Consider the following 21,780-nt stretch of genomic DNA (forward strand, 5'->3'; position numbering starts at 1 on the left):
CATCAAATATTTTTTAATCTACAGCTTTAATTGTCTATTTTTCAAAATAGGTTTAAGGCTGACTGAAGTATTCAAACCTGGCTCTCTGTGAGCCTGTAACCTTAATATCCATCTATATTCAGCAACGTTTTTATGATATCTCCCCCTATGTTCTTAATTTCTATCTTCTGTATAACTCTGAATTTAAATGCATGTTGCACATTCCATTCTTTAACATGCTTTGTTAATGAATTTGTAATAACACTGTCTTAGATAAATTTTCTGAAATTCTCTCTTTAAGCTTGCTATTGCATTTGCCTATGTAAAACCTTTGACATGCAGTGCAAATAGCTTGATAAACTACAGTTTCAGTATTGCATGTTGCAAAACACGTAAGCTTATATGTTTTCTCTCTAACAGGATGTACAAATTTTGTATCATTTAATAAATATTTACAAAAAGAGAATTATAGCATGGAAATGTGCCCCTTTTCTTACTTGTAATTCCAGGTTCTTTAACATTAATCTCCCTAAACATAATTTCTGCTTAAGGTTTTGACATTTTCTAAAGACAAATTGCGTCTTGCCTATATATGTACTTAACTTAGGCAGCACATTTAAAATACCCCAATTATTCCTAATAATGTCAGTAACCCCATTAATCTTGGAATTATAATGGGTGATATATTGTATAGCATTCATATATTTTCTATTAGTATCAGGTACATTTCTCTAATGGCTATGTGTAAAGTAAGGTCTAGCTCACCTATGCCTTTCCTTCATAATGTATTCATACACTTCATTCAAAAGAGATTCATCATACTGTCTAGCTTGAAATTCCATCCTCATTTCATTTACTTGTTCTTTATATGAGTTGAACTCTGTAGCCAGTCTACTGACTCTTAAAAAATGGCTTTAAACATGTGATTGAGGTGCATACTATGTATATGCAAAACCTATTAACCTGCACATCCTTCTTATAAATAGTGGTTGATATCTCTTATCTTTGTTTTCTAATCATACTATCTAAGAAATCAATCTCAACTGTAGAACATTTTAGTTTGAACTTTAAAAAAATCTGTTGTACTATCCAAAAAACCAATATATTCTACCAAACTTTGTTCATCCCCTTCAAAATAAGAAATATATCATTCACAAACCATTTACAGAACAGAGCATTAAAATACAATCCAGAAAGATCAAGCACATACATATTTTTCCATTGATTAATTGCTATATTAGCATACGTATTTGCAACAGATGTTCCCATTGGTACACCAAATGCTTGGTGAAAAATTGTACGCTGAAACATAAAAACATTACTAGTCAGCACTATTTCCAACAAAGAACAAATAGTTTCAGTCTTTCTACCTGTAAAGTCATTATTTTTATAGAGATGTTCTCTAATAGCCTGAAAACTATACTGGTTTTGTATCACCGTCAATAGTGAATTTACATCCAATGTTGCAAAAATGTATGTCCTATCATTCTTATTCTCATACCATTGATATAACATTTCTAAAAAGTCATTTATACCACGTATATAACTTTGAACATTCTTTAAATGCAGTTTTAATATTTCTTCCAAATCTAACGATATTGGCTCAGTAACCCAACCCTTACCTGAGATTGGTCTCATAGGAGGGTGTTGTGCATCTTTATGAATTTTAGGTAACCCATACAATATTGGTATATAACTAGATATAAAACATGCATAAACATCATATAATTCCTGTGAGATTTCATTTTGAGGCTGTAATTCAAAAAGAAAACTTTATAAATAATATTATTCATAACATTCCTCTCAATCACTTTAAAAACATTTTCATCACTGAGAAATTCATTCATAGAAGCTAAATAGTCTTTCACATTCATAATTACAATAGCACTCCCTTTATCTGCTTGCTTAATCATAATATCTGAATTACTTTGTAAATAAACCAGAGAATTACGCTCATCCATAGATAACTTATAACATTATTAGAATGCTGATAAAGTTAACATATTTGTTGTTCACACACATTCTGAAATGCTGTTATAACAAGAGCATTAACTGGGACAAAAGTACTTGGACGTTTACATGCTTGAGTTCCATCAGTACAATCTGAAATATCAACTTCAAATTCAGATTTCTAGTAAACATTTTAAGATCAGTCAGGGCATCAAAAACTGAGTCACCACTAGAGGGAATAAACTGGAGACCTTTTTCAAAATTGAAACATCTAATTAACCCTCAAAAATAAAACACTAGGGGGAAATGAAAACACGAGGGAAGGAAGAAGGATTCAAACCAGAAAGAGGTTAATGAAAAGAAATACAGTGGCAGTCAAATGAAATTCTTATTAAATTCTTATCAATAAATAAATAAATAAACAGACAAATAAATAAAAGTAGGAGGCAATATGAGCTGATTCTGTCTTCAAACCATTGTATGCCATTACTCAAGATGTAGTTCAGAGGCACAAAAAAAAATAAAGTTGGAGACAACCAAAAATGTGATTGCCTCCAATATCAGACAATGTTATATTATGTAATGGAATCCTTTTGCTAAAGACAGGAGGGGGAAGCTATCTTACATTTCATCATCTATTACATAACAAGCCTTACAGGGAAAAGAGAAGAGGGAAACAAATTAAATTATATTAAATTAAATTAAAGTATTACTGACCATCCAAATTGTATCAAAACTACTTGGTTTAAGCAAAACAAATTAAAAAAACGTTTGTGTAACCAGCGCTATTCCAACATTGTAAAGAAAAAAGAAGAGCTGACACCATCATGTCTGGTCATAGATTCAGTCCTTATGAAGGGAACTTGTTCAGATGACAATTTTTTTCCCCGTGTTCAGACCTCACCTCAAAAGCCATTTCAATCAAAAATCGGACCACAAGGGCTTTTACACTGACACATAACCTAACTCCTTCCTCACTTGCATCACTCCTACTTTGACCCTCTCTTCTCACTTGTTGCATCCCTCTCACATTTATTACTAAAATTAGTTCACATTTGTTGTTACTCTGTTAATAATATTTATATATAGTATCAATTGTCTATGGGATTTTTTTTTGTGAATTTCTTCACCCAGGCTGTGCCTGCAAATGCTCTGTTATGTTCAATGTACTATCCCAATAAACCAACTAAATAATTAAATTAATTCATTAATGGCTAGGTTTAACAAGTAGTAACTTGACAAAATGTAGTGTAACCTTGGAACCTTAATATATCCTTTCATCTTCACTCACACTACTTCTGAATCACATGCATGCACACACACACAGTCATATAAACACACACCATGTGTGTGTGTGTGTGTGTGTGTGTGTGTGTGTGTGTGTGTGTGTGTGTGTGTGTGTATGTGTGTGTGTGATTGTGTGTATACATGTGATTCAGACATAACTGCTGTGATGGAAGGTGAAAGGCTATAGGAATACTGTGTTTTATAACCGTATCTTTCAACATCCACTATCATTAAAAATCATAGCACTAACCCTTATAAAACATATCAGAGGGTCAAAATGAAGAGCACTTTCTTATGTTTCAACATAAAAGGTCTTTATATTCTAAACCTTATATAGTTAGTGGTAGTGAAATTTTGTATAGGCTTAGTTTATATATTGTATTTAATAACGTAAGTACTCTTAAACAGATCTGGCTTTATGGGGAATATTATAAACCTAGGAGTAGCTAAGCCATTTCTGAGGCCAAAATCATAGTACTATGCCCAAGTCAAAGCAGCTGAGAGGTATGCTTATAAATGAACCAGAGCTAATTATGGTTTAGTTAACTATGCTTTATTCGTAATGTAATTGCATATTCACTGCATCACTGCATTGTACTTAAACACTGTCAGGACACAGCAATAATATGATCACACAAATTGTTAAATCTATGATTTTTTAATCTGAAATACAAACAGCACCTCTGCTATGCTGGCATCTGTGTATACAAATTACATTTACCACAAGGAAAATTATGTCACAGGTATTATAAGACATGTCCTGATATTTTCTTTTCTGCAGGTAACCTTTCTTTGTTTACAATGATGTTCAACTGATTCTGAAAAGACAGCACAAACTCTGGATATGTGCAGAAAAGCCCTACGTAAGACAGTATCACTACCTGCCTACACCCCCACCCTTTTAAAAGGAATAACTGATTATTTTTTCTTTTTGAGATTTGCTTTCTGTATATATTCATTCTTAGATGGACAAACACCCACCCATCTGTAAAAGAGTGGGGTGTGAAAGCATATCTCTACCTGTTAGTGCAAGAAATCTGGACAAAGCCCAAAGTAATGGAGAGAGGACCATAAATAGGGACATATTTTAAATACTGCTCTTATAAACTAAAAAAAAAGTTGTTAAAATAATATGGTGCGTGTTAGCATGTATTTTATGAATAATAATAATGTATACTATCCACTTTTTTAGTTTATAAGAGCAGCATTTAAAATCTGTCCCTAATTTTGCCGATGTCAGGGCAGTCATGGAAAATTGGTTCAGGGTTGTGGAGAGCACCCCTGCCTTATTAGGCTGTACCTCATTCCACACTTTCTGACTCCAAAATGTGGTTGGAAAGACTAAGGGTGGTGGAGTCTCTATCTTCATTAAGACAGGCACACCTCCAGACTGGTTTACCAGCATGATGCACTGGAATTACTCCAGGTGCAACTGACAGTTGGCAAGACACCCATCCAAGTTATAGCCAGCTATAGACCCCCCTCCATATCTCAGGACACCCACTCCTCTTACCTGGACCTACTTGACTCCATCAAAGTACCCCCTAACACCCTGTTCCTTTGTGACAACTACCCCATTATAGACTGGGTAAACTATTCCTGCACGAATGCACTCATCCAATGATTCCTTGACTTCATCAGCTCTAATGCACTAGACTAGCTGGGCTCACCCCCACAAGGGGAGATAATATACTGGTCTTGGTTCTCACCAACATGGGAGACCACCTCACCACTCCCATAGTATGTTCTTCCCTGGTGAGAGCAGATCATCAGTCTGTCTCATTAGAAGTTTCTATCCCACCCAACCCCTCCCCAGCCTTAACCAGGCTAAAAAACTTCTCAAAAGCTGACTACACCCTCCGAAGGGAGGGTATCATCAACTTCAGACCACCACCCCCTTCAGAGGATGCAGACAATTATGCTGAACAGTACGCCAGTGCAGTATACAAGCACCTGTACAACTGCATGGACTCAGCCATACCCAACAGAACTAAAACCTGCTCCTCAAGGAGTCACAAACCTGTCTGGTGGACATCCTCTAGCAACAGGCTTTACAACAAAAGAAATAAACTGTTGTTAAAGGGTAAAAAGGAACAAATTCCAAATTGTAAAATCTCCCTCCTCTGCCTCAACAAGCAAATTAGATCACTAATGAAGAACTCCAAAGCTGATTATGAGTTGAAACTATGCTCCGAAACAAAGGGAAACCACAAGTCCTTTTTCAGTTACATTAGGTACCTCCATGGCAAAGCACAAGTTTGTTCCAAATTAGTACTTAACGGTACCACTTACACTGATCCTGCTGACTTAGTCAACCTGCTAGCTGATATGTTTAATGCACACTTCACCCCCTTATTGTCCCCCAAAGGCCCAGTCGACATCCCCAATACTTGTCCTACACCTCACATCTCCATAGATCAAGTGTTAAAGGCCCTAGCCATGGCAAAGAACACAGCTTTCATGGGACCTGATAATAGCCCAGGCTGTATTCTGCACCATCTGCAGCAAGAACTAATTTTGCCATTGAGCACCCTATTCAACCACACCCTAATTACAGGCTTCATTCCAGCAGAGTGGAGAACTGCCATTGTCATCCCCTTGCACAAACGTGGTGCCACTACTGATCTAGGAAACTATCACTGCATTAGCTTGACAAGTGTGATCTGTAAAACCAAGGAGCATATTATTATGGATCTCATAAACAAGGACATAGGCAATCTCCAAACACTGAACCCAACCCATTTCAGATTCGTCAGGGGCTGATCTTGCCTTTTGAACCTAGCTGACTTCTTTGAGACTGTCACCAAGGCCCTGGATGAGGGAAAGTCAGTACATACAGCTTACCTTGACTTGGCCAAGGCCTTTGACACAGTCCCCCACTTGGGCATCATCGAAAAGCTAACACAACTTGGTGTTAATCCCTATCTAGTCAGATGGGTGGCCAACTGGCTCACAGATAGGATCCCTGGGATTCAGGTACTTGCTAAGGCTCTTGCCACCCCTATAGTGCCTTTTTTTAGGCAAAGTTCAAAGGACAAAACCACCACTGTAACAGGTATAAACATGCAAAATCTAAAGGTAATGCTACTCAATGCTAGAAGTCTAAACCTCAAAATGCACTCTCTCGAGGCACTCCTAAAAATGGAGAACATCGATACCTGTGCAGTAACTGAGACCTGATTCAAGGTTCAAGAGAGCACCCCTGCAATACCAGTCTACAACTTTCACCACACTTTTCGGCCACCAAACCAGGACAGAAACACTAAAGGTAGAGGAGTGTCCATATTCTCCAAGGATATTCACACCACCTGGCTAGTTGCCCAACACAATGCATCTGAAATTCTACAGGTGCAACTAACACTAGGTAAGACTAGAATCCAAATTGTAGCTTGCTACAGATCCTCCACCATGCCCCAAGATTCTCACTACATCTTTCTAAACATACTGGAAAATATTAAGATACAACCAAACACCCTAATACTGGGTGATTTCAACTACCCTGCCATTAACTGGGAAAACTACTCATGTACCAACACCTTTGCCCAATGGTTCTTGGAATTCATAAATTCCAATGCCCTGGATCAGCTAATCCATAATCCCACCAGGGGCTCAAATATCCTAGACCTGGTCATTACCAACATGGGAAATTGATGCTCCACACCTATGGTCACCCCCTCGTTGGTCAGGTCTGACTATAAGCTAAATACCCTTGACATCCACCCCCCCTCCCATAAGGAAACCTTCGTAAAAAACTTCTCCAAAGCCAACTTCATGCTACTCAAGTCAGAAGTGACAAATTCATGACACCCATGCAGACGGGAACTGAAAGTTCGACTGCTGAATCCTACATTAAGGCACTGTACGAGCGCATCCACTTGTGCATGAATCGTGCCATCCCAAATAGAACCAAGATGGTCTCATCCAAAAAAAGGAAGCCAATCTGGTGGTCCCCTGCCATAAACAAACTTTACAACAAAAGGAAGAAACTGTTGCAGAAAAGAGGAAAATCCCAGGATGCAAAAAACTCTCTTACCAGCCTCAGTAAGAAGCTGAGATCCCTCATAAAATCCTTCAAAGCTAATCATGAAAATAAAATTGCTAAATATTCCAAAGACAACTGCAAGGCATTCTATAGCTATGTCAAGAATCTAAATGGCGATGCTCAGATCTTCTCTGAGCTACGACAGAATGGCGTTAAATATACTGATACCAAGGATATTGCCAAAATCCTGGCAGATCGATTCAGTGCCAACTTCACCCCCCTCTCACCCCCTAAAGGGCCCATCTCAATACCAAAAGATTGCCAAATTCCAGTAATAACAGCCACACAGGTAAAAACTGCACTCTCCAAAGCTAAGAATACAGCATCCATGGGACCAGACAACATCCCAGGCTGTGTAATACATGAACTACAAAATGAACTGGCACCTCACCTAAGTGTCATGTTTAATCATAGCCTCACCTCAGGCCTCATGCCCACTGAGTGGCGCACAGCTACAGTTATCCCACTCCACAAGGGATGATTCACCTTGGATCCTGGGAACTACCGCCTCATCAGTCTGATGAGCCTGATCTGCAAGGCCATGGAACGTATTATCATGGAACTTATAAACAAAGACATTGGCAACCTTCAAACACTGGACCCCACCCAGTTTGGGTTCATGAAGGGCTGATCTTGTCTCCTGAACCTGACTGACTTCTTTGAATCAGTCTCCAGAGCTGTGGACCTCGCCAAGGCCTTCGATACCATCCCCCACTCTGGAATCATAGATAAACATACTAAGCTGGGCATTAATCCCTACATCACTCGATGGGTTGCCAACTGGCTTACTGACAGACCCCACACTGTAAAAGTAGCCTACTCCAAATCCATCTCCAGACAAGTGACAAGTGGAGTACCTCAGGGTTCAGTCATGGGACCACTCTTGTTTGGCATCTACTTCTCTGAAGTACAGGCCAACACTAAGGGACTCTGGTTAACAAAGTCTGCAGATGACTGCAAACTGGGAGCCATTGTTGAATCCCCAAATGATGTGGATATTCTACAAAAGGGCCTTACAGAAACAGATGCTTGGTGCCAGAGCCATGGGCTCAAGCTCAATGCCAACAAATATATAGTTATCCCCTTTGGGAAAAAACATGTACCCCAGAATTACCACTTAGGTGGCAGTACACTAAACACCGAAAGTGTGATAAGAGACTTAAGGACACAGGTGGACAGTGGTCACCTTCAAAACCACATCGCCAAAACAGTCAGGAAATCCTTCTATGTGGCACACTTCATCACTAAGGGCTTTTCATCCAGAAAAGAGGAGGTCATTGTCCCACTGTACTCATCCCTCATTAGACCCATTATAGAATACAACGGCCTATTTGGTATGTACCTCTCAAGACATCTGCAACAACTGGAATGGCCGCAGAAATACCTCACTAAAAGAATCACATGCCTAAAGCAGATGCACTATGCTGACCATCTAAAAAAACTCCAGCTATACTCTGTCGCATATCGTCTACTCAGAGACGATCTCTGCTTAACATACAAGGCCATGTCAAACCCAGAGCTGTTGGACATGCTACACTTAAAGAAATCTCAATCCCTTAGAGCCACATGCTCCAGGGATCTAAACCTTGTCATCGCAATGAACAAAACATGCTGGAGGGTTAGGTTCCTGACCTAGAGACTCCCCAGACTCTAGAATAGACTGCCCATACATGTCAAGCAGAGTGCCTCTTTGGCCCTCTTCAAAAGGAGCCTTGATGATTGGATGGGAGATAGGAAATTCACCCCAGGGATCACGTCAGTCACCCTTCTAGATAGGGGTCCAGGGAAGTAAATATTGTGGGAAGAAACTGTCAGGGAATTGCTATGGCTAGGCTTGTATAGGCCCTAGGGCCGATAGTCTAATACCAGCTTATGAACAAGGTCGAAATAGGTGCCACCACCTCCAACAGCAGATCTGTCCTGGGACCCCTTCTGCTTGGCATCAACTTCTCAGAAGTCCAGACAAAGAAAAAGGGCCAGTGGCTGGCCAAGTTTGTGGATGACTGTAAGTAGGGTGCTGTCACTGACTCCCCAAATTATGTTAACATACTGCAAGAGGGTCTCTTGGCTACAAATAAGTGGTGCCAAAGTCATGGCCTTAAGTTAAATGAAAAAGAATGTATTATCATGCCATTTGGGCAAAAACACGGCCCCTACTGATTACCACATCAATGGCAACCCCCTAAGCACGCAACCCATGATGAGAGACTTGGGTGCTCAAGTTGACAACAATCTCACATTCGACCATCATGTGGTGGCCGTGGTCAGAAATGCCCTTTACTTAGTTCATCTCATAAGTAAAGGGATTGCATCCAGATAAAAGGAGGTTATTATTTTATTTTTATTTATTTATTTTATTTTACATTTGTTAACTGGGATGGTCCGACTGGATGAGGTCCATTTACAGCGGAGGCCCTGGGAGAAAAGCTCCACTTTATTAATGCAATAGACAATGATAATAATACATAATGAAAGACATTAGTTATTGTGCAATATTCTGTGCATAGTAGAACAGTACACAAAGAATGACTAAATCAGCAATTTATACAAGTGAACATTAAGTTAGTCATCAAAATATACAGACAGAGATCACAACAACATTTCCAAATGTTAAGGAATACCATTTGTTACTTCCAATTTTACCGAGGGTCTGATAATTGGCGAGAAGAGAGAAAGATGGTGGTAGCATACACTGGGATTAACTAACACATGGACATAGTCAAGAGCTAATAAGATGAGCCTTAAGGGAGTTTTTGAATTGTTTGGTATTAGGTGCAGAAGTCACAGAGGGAGAGAGATTATTCCAACTTTTTGCTATACTGTGAGAAAATAGAGCTTTACCTGCTGTGTTGTTGGCTGTGGAGATAGAGAGGAGTGATTTGTTGGCAGAGCGGAGCGGTCGATTTGGAATGTAGCTATTAGTTGCCTAAGGGCTTGAGTTTTTTCACAATATTTTAGGTTGTTATAAGCTATGACTAGTTGGTGGTAGGTTAATAACTGTGGGAGCTCAAGCCACTGAAGTTGCCTAAGAGGTATACAACGGTGTGTTCTAAAGAGGGGATTTTTTGTAAACTTGGCGATTTTGTTATAACACTACAGGTTTCTCCAGGTCAGATTTTCTTACATAGGTGAGAATAGGTGCTGCATACATGAGTATGGAAAGAATGTGGGTTTGAGCTAGGGTGACCCAAGCTTGATCTGATAGAAAGTCTTTTTGTCTGTATAGGGACCCCATTTTTTGTGTACCTTTTTAATAGTTTGAGAGATATGGATGTCAAAGTGTAGGTTGTTATCTATTTCGATGCCAAGCAGCTTGGTGTGGAGAGAGGGTGAAATGACTGTTCCATTATTGGAGGAGATAGAGAAGGAGAGTGGAGTGGTTTTTGATTTGTTAGGGGTAAATAGAAGTAGTTTCATTTTGTTGGGATTTAAGATAAGTTGAATATATGTGATCCACCTTTCTACTGAGGTATCTCTCTGTACTCCTCCCTTATTAGACCTATAATTGAGTATAATGCCCAGTTTGGTATGTACCTCTCCAAACACCTGCACCAACTGGAAAGGCCACAGACATACCTCACAAAGAGAATCTATGGCCTCTAACACCTGTCCTATGTGGACATGCTCAAATCACTATCACTTTACTCAGTATCATACAGATTGCCTAGAGGTGATCTGTGTCTCACCTACAAGGCAATATCGGACCCTGCCCTACTAGAGATGGTCCATATCTGTAAGTATAACTCCTCGTGTATTACCCGCTCAATAGGCCTAAATCTAATATGCGACATAAACAAAACCTGCTGGAGAGACAGGTTTGTCTTCCAGAGGCTGCCCGGTCTCTGGAATAGACTTCCCATACATGTCAAACAGTACCTCACTGACCGTCTTCAAGTGCAACCTTGATGAGTGGATGAGAAACCACAAATTTGTCCTAGGGGTTCCACCTTTGTCCCTCATTGCCAGGGGTGACAGATGTTGACTGAGGTTTCTTTTTTTGAGGGATAAACTCTCGGCTAGGCTTGTAAGGGACCCAGGACCATTAGCATATTAATCTTTTATGATACTATGACCATTTAGTGACTTTAATCCTCAGTGATTTACCAAAAATTTTATGAGGAATAGACTAATAATGAGGCAAATATCTGGACATTTTGTGAAAATCTGGACAGTTGAGAGGTATGTGTGGAAGGGAAAATAGTATATGATTTTAAGTAGTATATGATTTTTAAATAGTATATGATTTTAAGTAGTATATGATTTTAAATAGCATATGATTTTAAGTAGTATATTAATTTTATGATCTACTCTTCTTTCCTATCACCTAAAAAGACCGTTCATTCTAATGATAAACAAGTTCTCACCATCTATAAACCTCAAAAAGCAATTGGAAATAGCCTTTACTGCTACTCTGTTCCCAAAAAAATGGAATTCTATTCCACAGGCTATTAGAACTGTAATGTACCATCCTTTCTTCAAGCATTTTCTAAAAGGTCACCTATTAAACTCATGGATCTGCTCATGCTATACCATCATTTGAACATAAGTCTTGTCTACTTTTCTCCACCCCTGTCTGTACAGATTCCCTACCTGACTCCACGTCCTCATCTTCAACTGGTGATCCTACCAACTCTGCCACTTTACATAACCTTTTCCTATCACCTCTTCCCCATTTTAACTAATCTATACTAATTTCTCTCCCTCTTTATATTTACAATTGAACTAAACACATTACTTTCCATATTACTACTGTGTACTGTCAAAAGGATGCTCTCCAGAATTGTACATAGTGTTTTGATTTGCTTTTTTTCATCATTGTTCTCTTTGTAACATATTGTAGTATAGCTGTATGCCTTACAATATTATTGATTATTTTTGAAATGCATAATTTTCAGCTGTTTCTTATGCAATGTTTTTTATTTTTTTTATTTTCTCTGTTAAGTGGAACTTTTCTCCCTGGGCTTCTGCTGAAATGGGCTGTTGTGATCCAGTTGGACTTTTCTGGTAAATAAATGTCAATAAATAATAAATAAAATCAGTTTTGAGCGTGGACTCAGTTTATTATGTACAGCACATGGGGTTAATATTACCAACACATATGTAAGCATTAGCTTTTACAAAATTACTGCTAGACCTGGGATTCTTACAGCAGCTCATTCATCTGCTGCTAATGCAGTTGGAGCCTTTAAGTGTTGTCTGAATTCATGGGGGGCACCTTGGTGGTGTACAACAGCAATGACTAGGCACTTTGTTGGTAAGTGACAGGGAAAACTCTGGATTCACTGCAGACACCTTAATGCTGAGTGACAGCAATGACTTGAGATTCACTGCAGGATTACTGCCGAAAGATAGCAGTGATTTGGCATTCATGGCAAGGATCTTGTTGATGATAATTTGGGATTTACTGCAACTACATTGTTACTTAGTGACAGGAAACAGTCTGGATTCAGTTCAGGCACCATGGTACTAAGGGATAGCAATGACTCAGCACCTTGGTGCTGAAAGATAGCAATGACTCTGACTGCAGGACCATTCAATTCCATGAGGTGTCATTCTGTGAAATGGTTTAGCAAATCACGTGCATTGTCTAGCTAACCAAAATACCATGTCTGCTACCTAATCAGTGGCATCTGAAGTCCTGCCTTCGGAAGGAGGCTGGTTATGCTCTTTAGATACATTAGCTACAGCAATTGTTATGCCTTACTTGGTGTTACTCCTTGCCGGAGTCAGTACTGTAGTAATGCTAACCATAGACCCTTACCTGGTTTGCCATGTCTCTCCATGAGCGATAGTTCATACCAGTGCACTTCTGATCCAGTTCTGGAATGCAGCTCAACTCAGGAGCACAGGTAGTATGACTGGTAAACCAGAGATGCAGTGTGCAAAGCATCATGGTATTACATGGTTGCATATGCCACCTTCATCTTTGATTTTCCTGAACTGACAGCACACTCTAACTACTGCGAAATCTCTTAGCATTTCGTCAGATTCCTGTATAACCCACAACTTGTGTGACTCCATGTAGGGAGATAAGGAGAGAGAGAATAGAGTACATCAATGGTGAAAGTGATGCAGCTGTAATATTTTGTTATTGCTTAGTATATTTATTTAAGCAGAAGAGAATTTTAAGCAAAGTCTGAGAACCAGAAAATCACTGAATGGTTGGATGGGTATGATTTTGTGTATCTTTGCTGAAATGTTGAACAATTTGTCTTGGGCCTCATTACTGAAGTAAATAAATTGCTCTGTCATTGTTGCTGTCAACATTTGTGCAAATGATTCATAAACAGTCTTGCAATTTGTACTTTCTGGAGGCTCACAAACACTGCATTCACTCTTTTTTATTTATGTATATACATATGTATGTGCCTATTAATTAAGAAACTTAATCTAATCCACACTTAAATCATGACCCAGGCTGATGTGACAGTAAGGTACAGTTATGCAACGCATCTAAGTAGAACTACATGATGTACAGACTATGACTGTTGACTGTTTAAACCTTAAACTTCATATGTTTTTGTTTGTTTGACTATAAATAGTGGTAGTATAAGCTCATAAGAAACAACGATTACCACTCATTCAAGAGCTGGATTCATGAAATTAAGGTAAATTAAATTGCTTCAGTTGTGTTTTGCTAAGCAGTGCTGAGCAGTGAGGACACTTACAGCAAGTCTTTAATTTGTACAAGATCAGATGTAGGGCTCCCCTAAAATAAACATCAAGTCACTAACTGAAATTAGGAAGAACACTTTTAGTATGAAGCACCTAGTGAGTGATTACGTCAGTATGTCTACCATTCATAGTGAACATATTCTGAGTTATTGGGCAACTTTCATGCCCTGTAACTCATTACAGACAGCTACCTGCATAAAGTAACATTGGGACTTCTCTTTAAATATTCCTTGGGTGAACCCAGCTTTCAACATTTTGAAGGCATAGTGATCCACATTTGTAGGATAATGTCAATGAAAGTTTTGCTGTCTAGATGAGACCTGTTATGAGGGGGGAGTGGTGCTTCCTTAGGTTTAAGGTATGGTATGTAGGTCTTCTGTGATGAAGTCTGAAACAGAGGACTGCTCATTTTACTATTAAAATAAGTTGATGTATTACACTGTGCAATGCTAGAAGCTCTCTATCCTAAACTGGCACTGTGCACAAGACAGCAGTGGTCCTAACTTATGGGACTATTTATTTATTTATTTATTTTATTTTACATTTGTTAACCGGGGGTGTCTGACTGAGCCGAAAAGGCCCTTTTTCAGCAGAGGCCCAGGGAGAAAAGCTCCACACAGAAAAATTACAGATATGTTTAGATATTTAGACTTGATCAGTATACACCCAAATTACAATAGACATGTTTTTACATTGGTATGCAGCACATCAACAGTTACAGTGGAGAGAACAAACAAGAAAATATTAATTTAAAACTAAAGGTAATTAATAGATTTGTGGTGTACAGCTGAAATTTGGAACATAGGCAGAATACATATATAGTGCACAGGTACAGTACATACATTGTACATTAGCCAGTGTTTGTGAGTAAGAGTGAAAACTATTATCAAGTATTCTAGGCTTAGTATGTGTACCTTATCCGCTTTCATTAGCCTGGGGAGCAAACATGGCACTGCCAACTTTGCTTGAGATGTTGTCTAATGAGGTCTTTAAAGGAGGCTTTGGATGATGTGTTTTGAATGTTAGTAAGGACAGAGTTCCATTTTTTTAGCCACTGAACTACTATATAGTGCATCTCCAAAGCTATTGTAGCTGTTGGTGACTTCTAGTAGTAATTTGCTTGATGATCTAAGATGTCTTTCGGCTGAGTGATGTTGTACTAAGTTTTTGAGGGCAGGACACTTATTGGGGAGGTAGTAGATAGAATGACAGAGGCAGAGCTGATTGTAGGTTAGGAGGTTGGGTAGTTCAAGCCAGTGGAGCTGTCTCAAAGCAGTGCAGTGATGAGTTCTATATGAGCAATTTGCAGCAAAGCGGGCAATTCTGTTATAGCAGGCTTCCATTTTGCTTAGTTCAGTTTTGTTGAGATTAGTCGGAATGGGAGATGCATAGAGTAGGGTGGATAGAAGTTGGGAGCGAGCAATGGCTGATCTTGTGTTGTTGGTAAGAAATGGTTTGATACGGTAGAGCGACCCCAGTTTGGCATGTACTTTTTAATGGTTAAGTTGAGATGACTATCAAATTTTAGGTGGGAGTCTTCGGTTATTCCCAATAGCTTAGCCTGTGCCACTGGAGTGACTGGAGTAGCATTAGTGGAGGAGATAGTGAATTGACTGTTAGTGTTTATGTTAGAACTGGTTATAATCATAAGCTGAGTTTTCTTTGGATTGAGGATAAGTTGGGCTTTGGTAAGGTAGTTTTCAATGTCAGAGAATGCTAGTTGAGTTGTTTGCAGGAGGGTGGGAATGTTTTGTGCAGCACAGATTAAGGTAGTTTCATCTGTATACTGAATGATAGATGCATGGTGTGTGGAGATATGGAGGTCATTTGTGAAGAATTTGAATAGGAGTGGTCCTAAGATTGAACCCTGTGGGACTCCTATAGTTATGGGCAGCTGAGGAGAGAGAGAAATTTCCCATTTCACAGCTTGGTACCTGTCAGTTAAGTAGCTTTGGAACCAGGTAAGAGTGGAATTAGATAGATGATATTGGTTTAGTTTGTTTAGCTGGATTTGGTGAGAGACTGTGTCAAATGCTTTGGATATATCCAAATAAAGAGTTGACACCTGCAAGCCTTCATTTTTGAGATGGTTTACTGTGTCTATGAAGCAGATGAGGGCTGTAGTGGTACTATGGGCAGGTCTGAAACCATGTTGAGTAGGTGACAGGATGTTGCTGTCCAGAAGATATTTTAGTACCTGGGTATGGATGCGTTTTTCTAGGATTTTGGCCAGGGGGGTGAGTATAGGAATGGGTCTGTAGTTATTAAGTTCAGTGGAGGTCTCGCCTTTATATATGGGTGTAACATAGGATATTTTCCAGAGTTTGGGCACATAGTTTTCAACAATTGATCTGTTTATGAGAGTGGAGATTGGGATAGCAATAGCATCTGTTTCATGAAATAGATGGGGAGTAGGTCAACTGCTGTTGATGAGGTTTTTAGTTTGGAGAGCATGCTTTTGATAAGTGGTGGAAACTGTTTTGAGGGTAAAGCTTGTATTAGTATTATTTGTGTTTGTGGGGATAGTGAGGTTGGAACTGTCCTGTGATACTAAGGATAAAATTGAATTCACAAAGTGAGAGTTGAATCGTGTTTCGATGGGAACTTTAGTTTTAGGGTGCTTGTTTTGGAGGAAGCCTTTTGGGTGGGTTTTAGTAGCTGGTTTACATTTTTCCAAAATTTTTGCGGGTTGTGTTGGTATTTAGTTTGTAATGTCATGTAGTAGGATTTTTTTTGTCCAGCCTAATGCATTTTTTTGCATGGTTGTGCAGTTCCTGATACTTAGTTAGGCTTTGTGTTTCTTTGTTTTTTTTATAGTAAAGCCAGGCAGTATCTCTGGACTTGAGGATTTGTTTGGTTTCTTTGCTGAGCTAGGAGTTTGTAGACTATGTACTCAGTAAGGTTGGGAGAGTTTGAGGCCTAAATGTTGAGGTACACAGTAAAGTTTGGGAGTCTGGGGCCTAATCATGAGGTACACAGTCAGGTCTGAGAGAGTTTAGGGCCTAAATCATGAGGTACACAATAAGGCCTCAGTGAGTTTGTGACCTAACTCACTAGGTACTCAGTAAGATTTGGGAGGGTTTGGTGCCCTAAATAATAAGGTAGACAGTAAGTTTTGGGAGAGTCTGGGGCCTAAATCATGAAGTACACTGTAAGGTTTGGAACAGTTTGGTTTGGGGCCTACATCATGAGCTACACAGTAAAACTTAGGTGAGTTTGGAGGGCATTAGTACTGACTAGAGAGTCATGAATGACAAGTACGTGAATTTATTCAAGTTAAGGAAAAGGTATGTCTATGCCAGTCAGAGATACCACAATATTTTAGTCACTAAAATTTCTGCCTCAAACTTCCAGTGTGCAGAGTTCCATCCTACTCTCAGTTATTGTCTACATGGACCATGCTCCAAATGTTCCAGTTTTGTCCCAACTCCAAAAAACATGCCAGTTGGTTGACTACTGTACCTATATACTATATTTATCCTTGTTCTTGTTAGCTGAAAAGAGTCTTGAATGGACAAATTCACTAACCTGCTTGACAAATACAATTTTAATTACATGACCACTTGTTATTATGAACAGTAGCCACACTATTTAACATGTTGCTGAAAAACACTATTGTCCCTGAAGCCTGGAATTCAGCAGATATTATGTTTACATATAAGAAGGGATGCCATGATGGTGTTGATAACTATTACCCAATAACTTTGACTTTGCTGTTGAAAAGTGCTTCAAGAGGTACTTAGTTTCATTATTAAGTAATAATTGGAATGATGTTGCCCTAGTGGATCTGGTTTATGAGGAAAGATTTCACACTTACCAACTTAGCATAACTTTACAAATCTTTTATTGAAGCACTAGATGGTGGTATTTGTGTAGGTGCAGTTTACTTGGATTTATCAAAGGCATTCAACAGCATTCCTCATGTTGTAATAACAGATTGTTTAGGAAAGCAAAACATTAATATTTACATTATTGACAGGGTAAACTGCTGGTTAAGACACAGACTTCAGTTTTCTCAGTGTGTTTGTGACCTAAATCACTAGGTACTCAGTAAGGTTTGGGATGGTTTGGTGCCCTAAATAATGAGGTAGACCATAAGAAAAGAAACCAAAAGAATTAAAAGCAACACTGCCCCATGGTTAACCAAAGAAACCATAAACATAATGCGCCAATGAGACAAAGCCTGGAAACAATACCAGAAAAATAAAACTCTCTTCTCCCTGAATGATTTTAAACTACTTTGTAACATGGTAAAAAAAATATCATGTCCAACCGTAAATCCTACTTCTCTATACTTCAAGACAGCCACAAGACAAACCCTCAAAAATTATGGAATAGTATCACCTCACTCCTCAATCCTGGCAAAAAAGGCAATCACTGCCCTGATCCAAATGTCTCCAACCTAGCCTTAGCCACCCAATTCAATTCTTTCTTCATTGACACAATAGCCAGCCTAACAACATCCTTTACCAATATTGCACCACCACAAGCCTCTACTATCTCTTCCTCCACAAACACTACCAACTCTCATCTCCCTCCCTTCTCCATCAAACCCATCCCCACATCTCTCATAAAAAATCTCCTTTCAAACCTGAAACCTTGCTCTAATGCCCCTGTTGACCTTCCTTCCTGCTTTCTAAAATAGCTGCCAGAGCTCCACTCTCCCTATCTCAATCTTACTAAACTGTACATTCCAAGAAAGCTTTGTACCCCAACTCTGGAAAAAGGCCTTTATCATTCTCATTCATAAAGGGGGCAACAACAGCAATATTCCCAATTTCTTTCCTATTGCCATCTCATCCCCCATCTATAAAATACTAGAAAAATGCATTCACCTACAACTTTTACCCTAACTCATAGATAACCATCTGCTTACCCCCCACACAACATGGGTTCAGACCTGGCCACAATACTATCACTGCTCTCTTCTCCTTCCTCGAAACCGTCAACAAAGCTCATGACTCCAGTCATCTAGTGTCGACCCTCCTCCTGGACTCATCCAAAGCCTTTGATACTATCTCTCATAACCTTCTTCTATCCAAACTTTCTAATCTTAACCTATCTGTCTCCTCTATCAACTGGTTCACTAGTTAACTCTCCAACAGACAACAAGCAGTCAAATGGAAACAAAACACCTCCTCCTTCCTTAAGACTCCTACAGGTGTGCCCCAAGGTTCTATATTAGTTCTCTTACTGTTCAACATTTTCATTAATGACTTCCAGCAGTCCATCCCTAATGCTAAATTAATCCAGTTTGCAGATGACTCAACAAACACTTGTTCTGCCGTCAGTACTTACTCGCTCCTAAAATTAACCCAAGGCCTTCTCTTTCACTGAGCACTGGATGTTAGATAACCATCTAGCACTCAATGCAACACAAACTAAACTTATGCTATTTACTCCCTCCAAAAACATTACTATAGACAAGAACTCTTTCTCTATTACCAGCCAAAACACTGCCTCTCTCAAGATAGTACCCCATGCCAAACTCTAAGGTGTCCTCACCGATGAACAGTTTAAGTTTGTTATCCACATACAAAACAATATCAAGAAAACCCACCAGAAACTTGGTATGCTTTACTGCCACAATCGCTGCCTTACTCCCTCCACTAAGTTTTTTCTCTCTACTACTTACCTCATTCCCTCCGTCCTATATGTTGCTCCACTTGTTACTAACTTACAAACTTCCCTAAAGACAAAACTCTCTTCCTGCTACAATAAAATTTCCAAGTTTGCTACATGCTGCAAATTTTCCACCCACCACTGTAATGCCCTTCACAAACTAAATTGGCTAGAACTCCCAGATTATCTTACTTATACTCAACTCACTCAAGCTCACAAACTTATCTTCTATCCATCTCTCTGTCGCTCTCTTGCCTCTTCCCTCAAAATGCATCTACCAGATAGACGTCCGAGATCAAATAACCAGAATCTGATTGAACTTCACAAACCTGCTCGTCCACCAGGCAAACAGCTACTATCCTTCTCTCTAGCACGGCTTTGGAACTCCCTGCCACCTCTCATTTGCACCACCCATAACCACTCTATCTTTAAATCCCTGCTCCATTCCCATCTCATATCCCTCTGGGAATGCTCCTGTTCTCACCCCACATAAGTCCCTTCAACGTTACACCCTGCTTCCCACTCTGCCTCCCTCGCTCTTCTCATACCTCTCACTAACCTACCACAACTCTTCCCATCATCTCTTCCCTCCATTTTACATTCCTCATACACTACTTCTTTGTACTGTTCTCTCTTCTTCCTCAACACTTAAATCCTCCTCTCCTCACTCTCTACCCCTGATATAACTCTCATATGATACCTTTGCAAATCTCCTTTTCCCCGACTGATATATTCCCACCATACAAACAAACATATTTGTAAATATTTATAAATATATACTAACAATCTTTCTCAAAATTTCAATTTTCTTTTAAATATTTTTCTTTTCTGTAAAATGTATTACAACACTGTATTACTCAATTGTTATGGATTTCCCTAAATTGCATAAGGTCCTACATCTGTATAAAGTCTTACATCTATAGAATGTCTGTATTTTACTAATGTATTCCTCATTTGTTGTGCATTTTTTCCATATTTGTATAATTTCCATGGACCTTTTCTCTCCAGGACTCCATTGAAAATGGTCTCTTCTCAGCCCAATGGACTATCCCGGTAAACAAACTGTAAACTAAATAAATAAATAATTTAACAGCTTCAAGTACCTTGGATGGGTGGTTGAGGAAAAGGGAAGTCTGAACAAGGAGGTCAAAATTAGAATCAGAGGGGCTGCCGTTAACTGGCACAGAGTGACAGATGCTAAAAAAGTAATTGCTAGAAAATGGAAATTAAAGTATAAACCAACTTTACTAGAAGTAATGAAGATAGTAACAGAGATAAAATAACTGGAACTGGGATCTTTAGAGAAGGGTAGGAGCAAATCACATAGGAAAAAATGGTAAATGTGGGATCAATACATGCAGAGGAGAAACAAGGTTTAAAAGAAAGCAGGATTTGAATGATCTATGCAATGGTTGACTGACTGACTCGATATATTAAAAGTGATGTATAATGTTTGCAACTACTGTTGTGTTCACATGGTTTGTAAGATATAATGTTTGCAACTGAGCTTGCGTCGCTATGATTTATTTTCATTTATATAAATGCAAGATTGCCTATGTCATACATGACAATTTAATAAAGATGCTTTTGTTTAAAAAAAAGAAAAAAAAAAGAAGAATGCTGAAGAGAGTGAAAAGTAAGGTGTGCGAAACAGTGGTGCGACCAGTGGTACTGCATGGTACAGAAACCTGGGCAGTGAAGGAAGAGCAGTTAAGGAAGCTAGACGTGATGGAAATGAGGTGCCACAAATGGGTGATAGGATGTGCACTGTGGGATAAACAAAAATGAGGACATCATAGCAGATACTCAAGTAGCTCCAGTTGCAGATAAGATAAAAGAGAACAGATTATGGTGGTTTGGACGTGTGTAAGAAAGTAGAAGACAATCTGACGAAGAAGATTTGGGATACTCTGGATTAAGACAAAAGGAAATGAGGGATTCCAGCAAAGAGATGGAAGGACTGTGTGAGAAAAGAACTATGGCACTCAAGCAGGTCTGTCGAAGAAGGTAGGAGAGTGGCATAGAATGGGGGGAGATGGCAACAGTTGATACAACACCCTAGGCCAATGTAGAAAATAGGAAAAAGGGGGGGAGGTGATGATAATGACGATGATGATGATGCTTAAACATTTTAAGTTGCATGGCACTATTCTAAATGTTCGGAGGTTGCATCTGGAGTTCTTCAGATATCTGTTTTAGGCCCCATTCTGTGTAGTTATGTATTT

At 39.1% G+C, this 21,780-nt stretch overlaps 1 protein-coding gene across 3 annotated transcripts in view; it reads right to left on the bottom strand.

Moving 5' to 3' along the window:
• The window catches only part of LOC122794035, a 1,121,292-nt gene that overhangs the window by 588,761 nt on the left and 510,751 nt on the right, over positions 1-21,780 (bottom strand). The gene's annotated exons all lie outside the window — the stretch shown is intronic.

This window comes from Protopterus annectens, chromosome 2.part1 (assembly GCF_019279795.1).
Source record: "Protopterus annectens isolate FY-2018-M chromosome 2.part1, PAN1.0, whole genome shotgun sequence".
Lineage (NCBI taxonomy): Eukaryota > Metazoa > Chordata > Ceratodontiformes > Protopteridae > Protopterus > Protopterus annectens.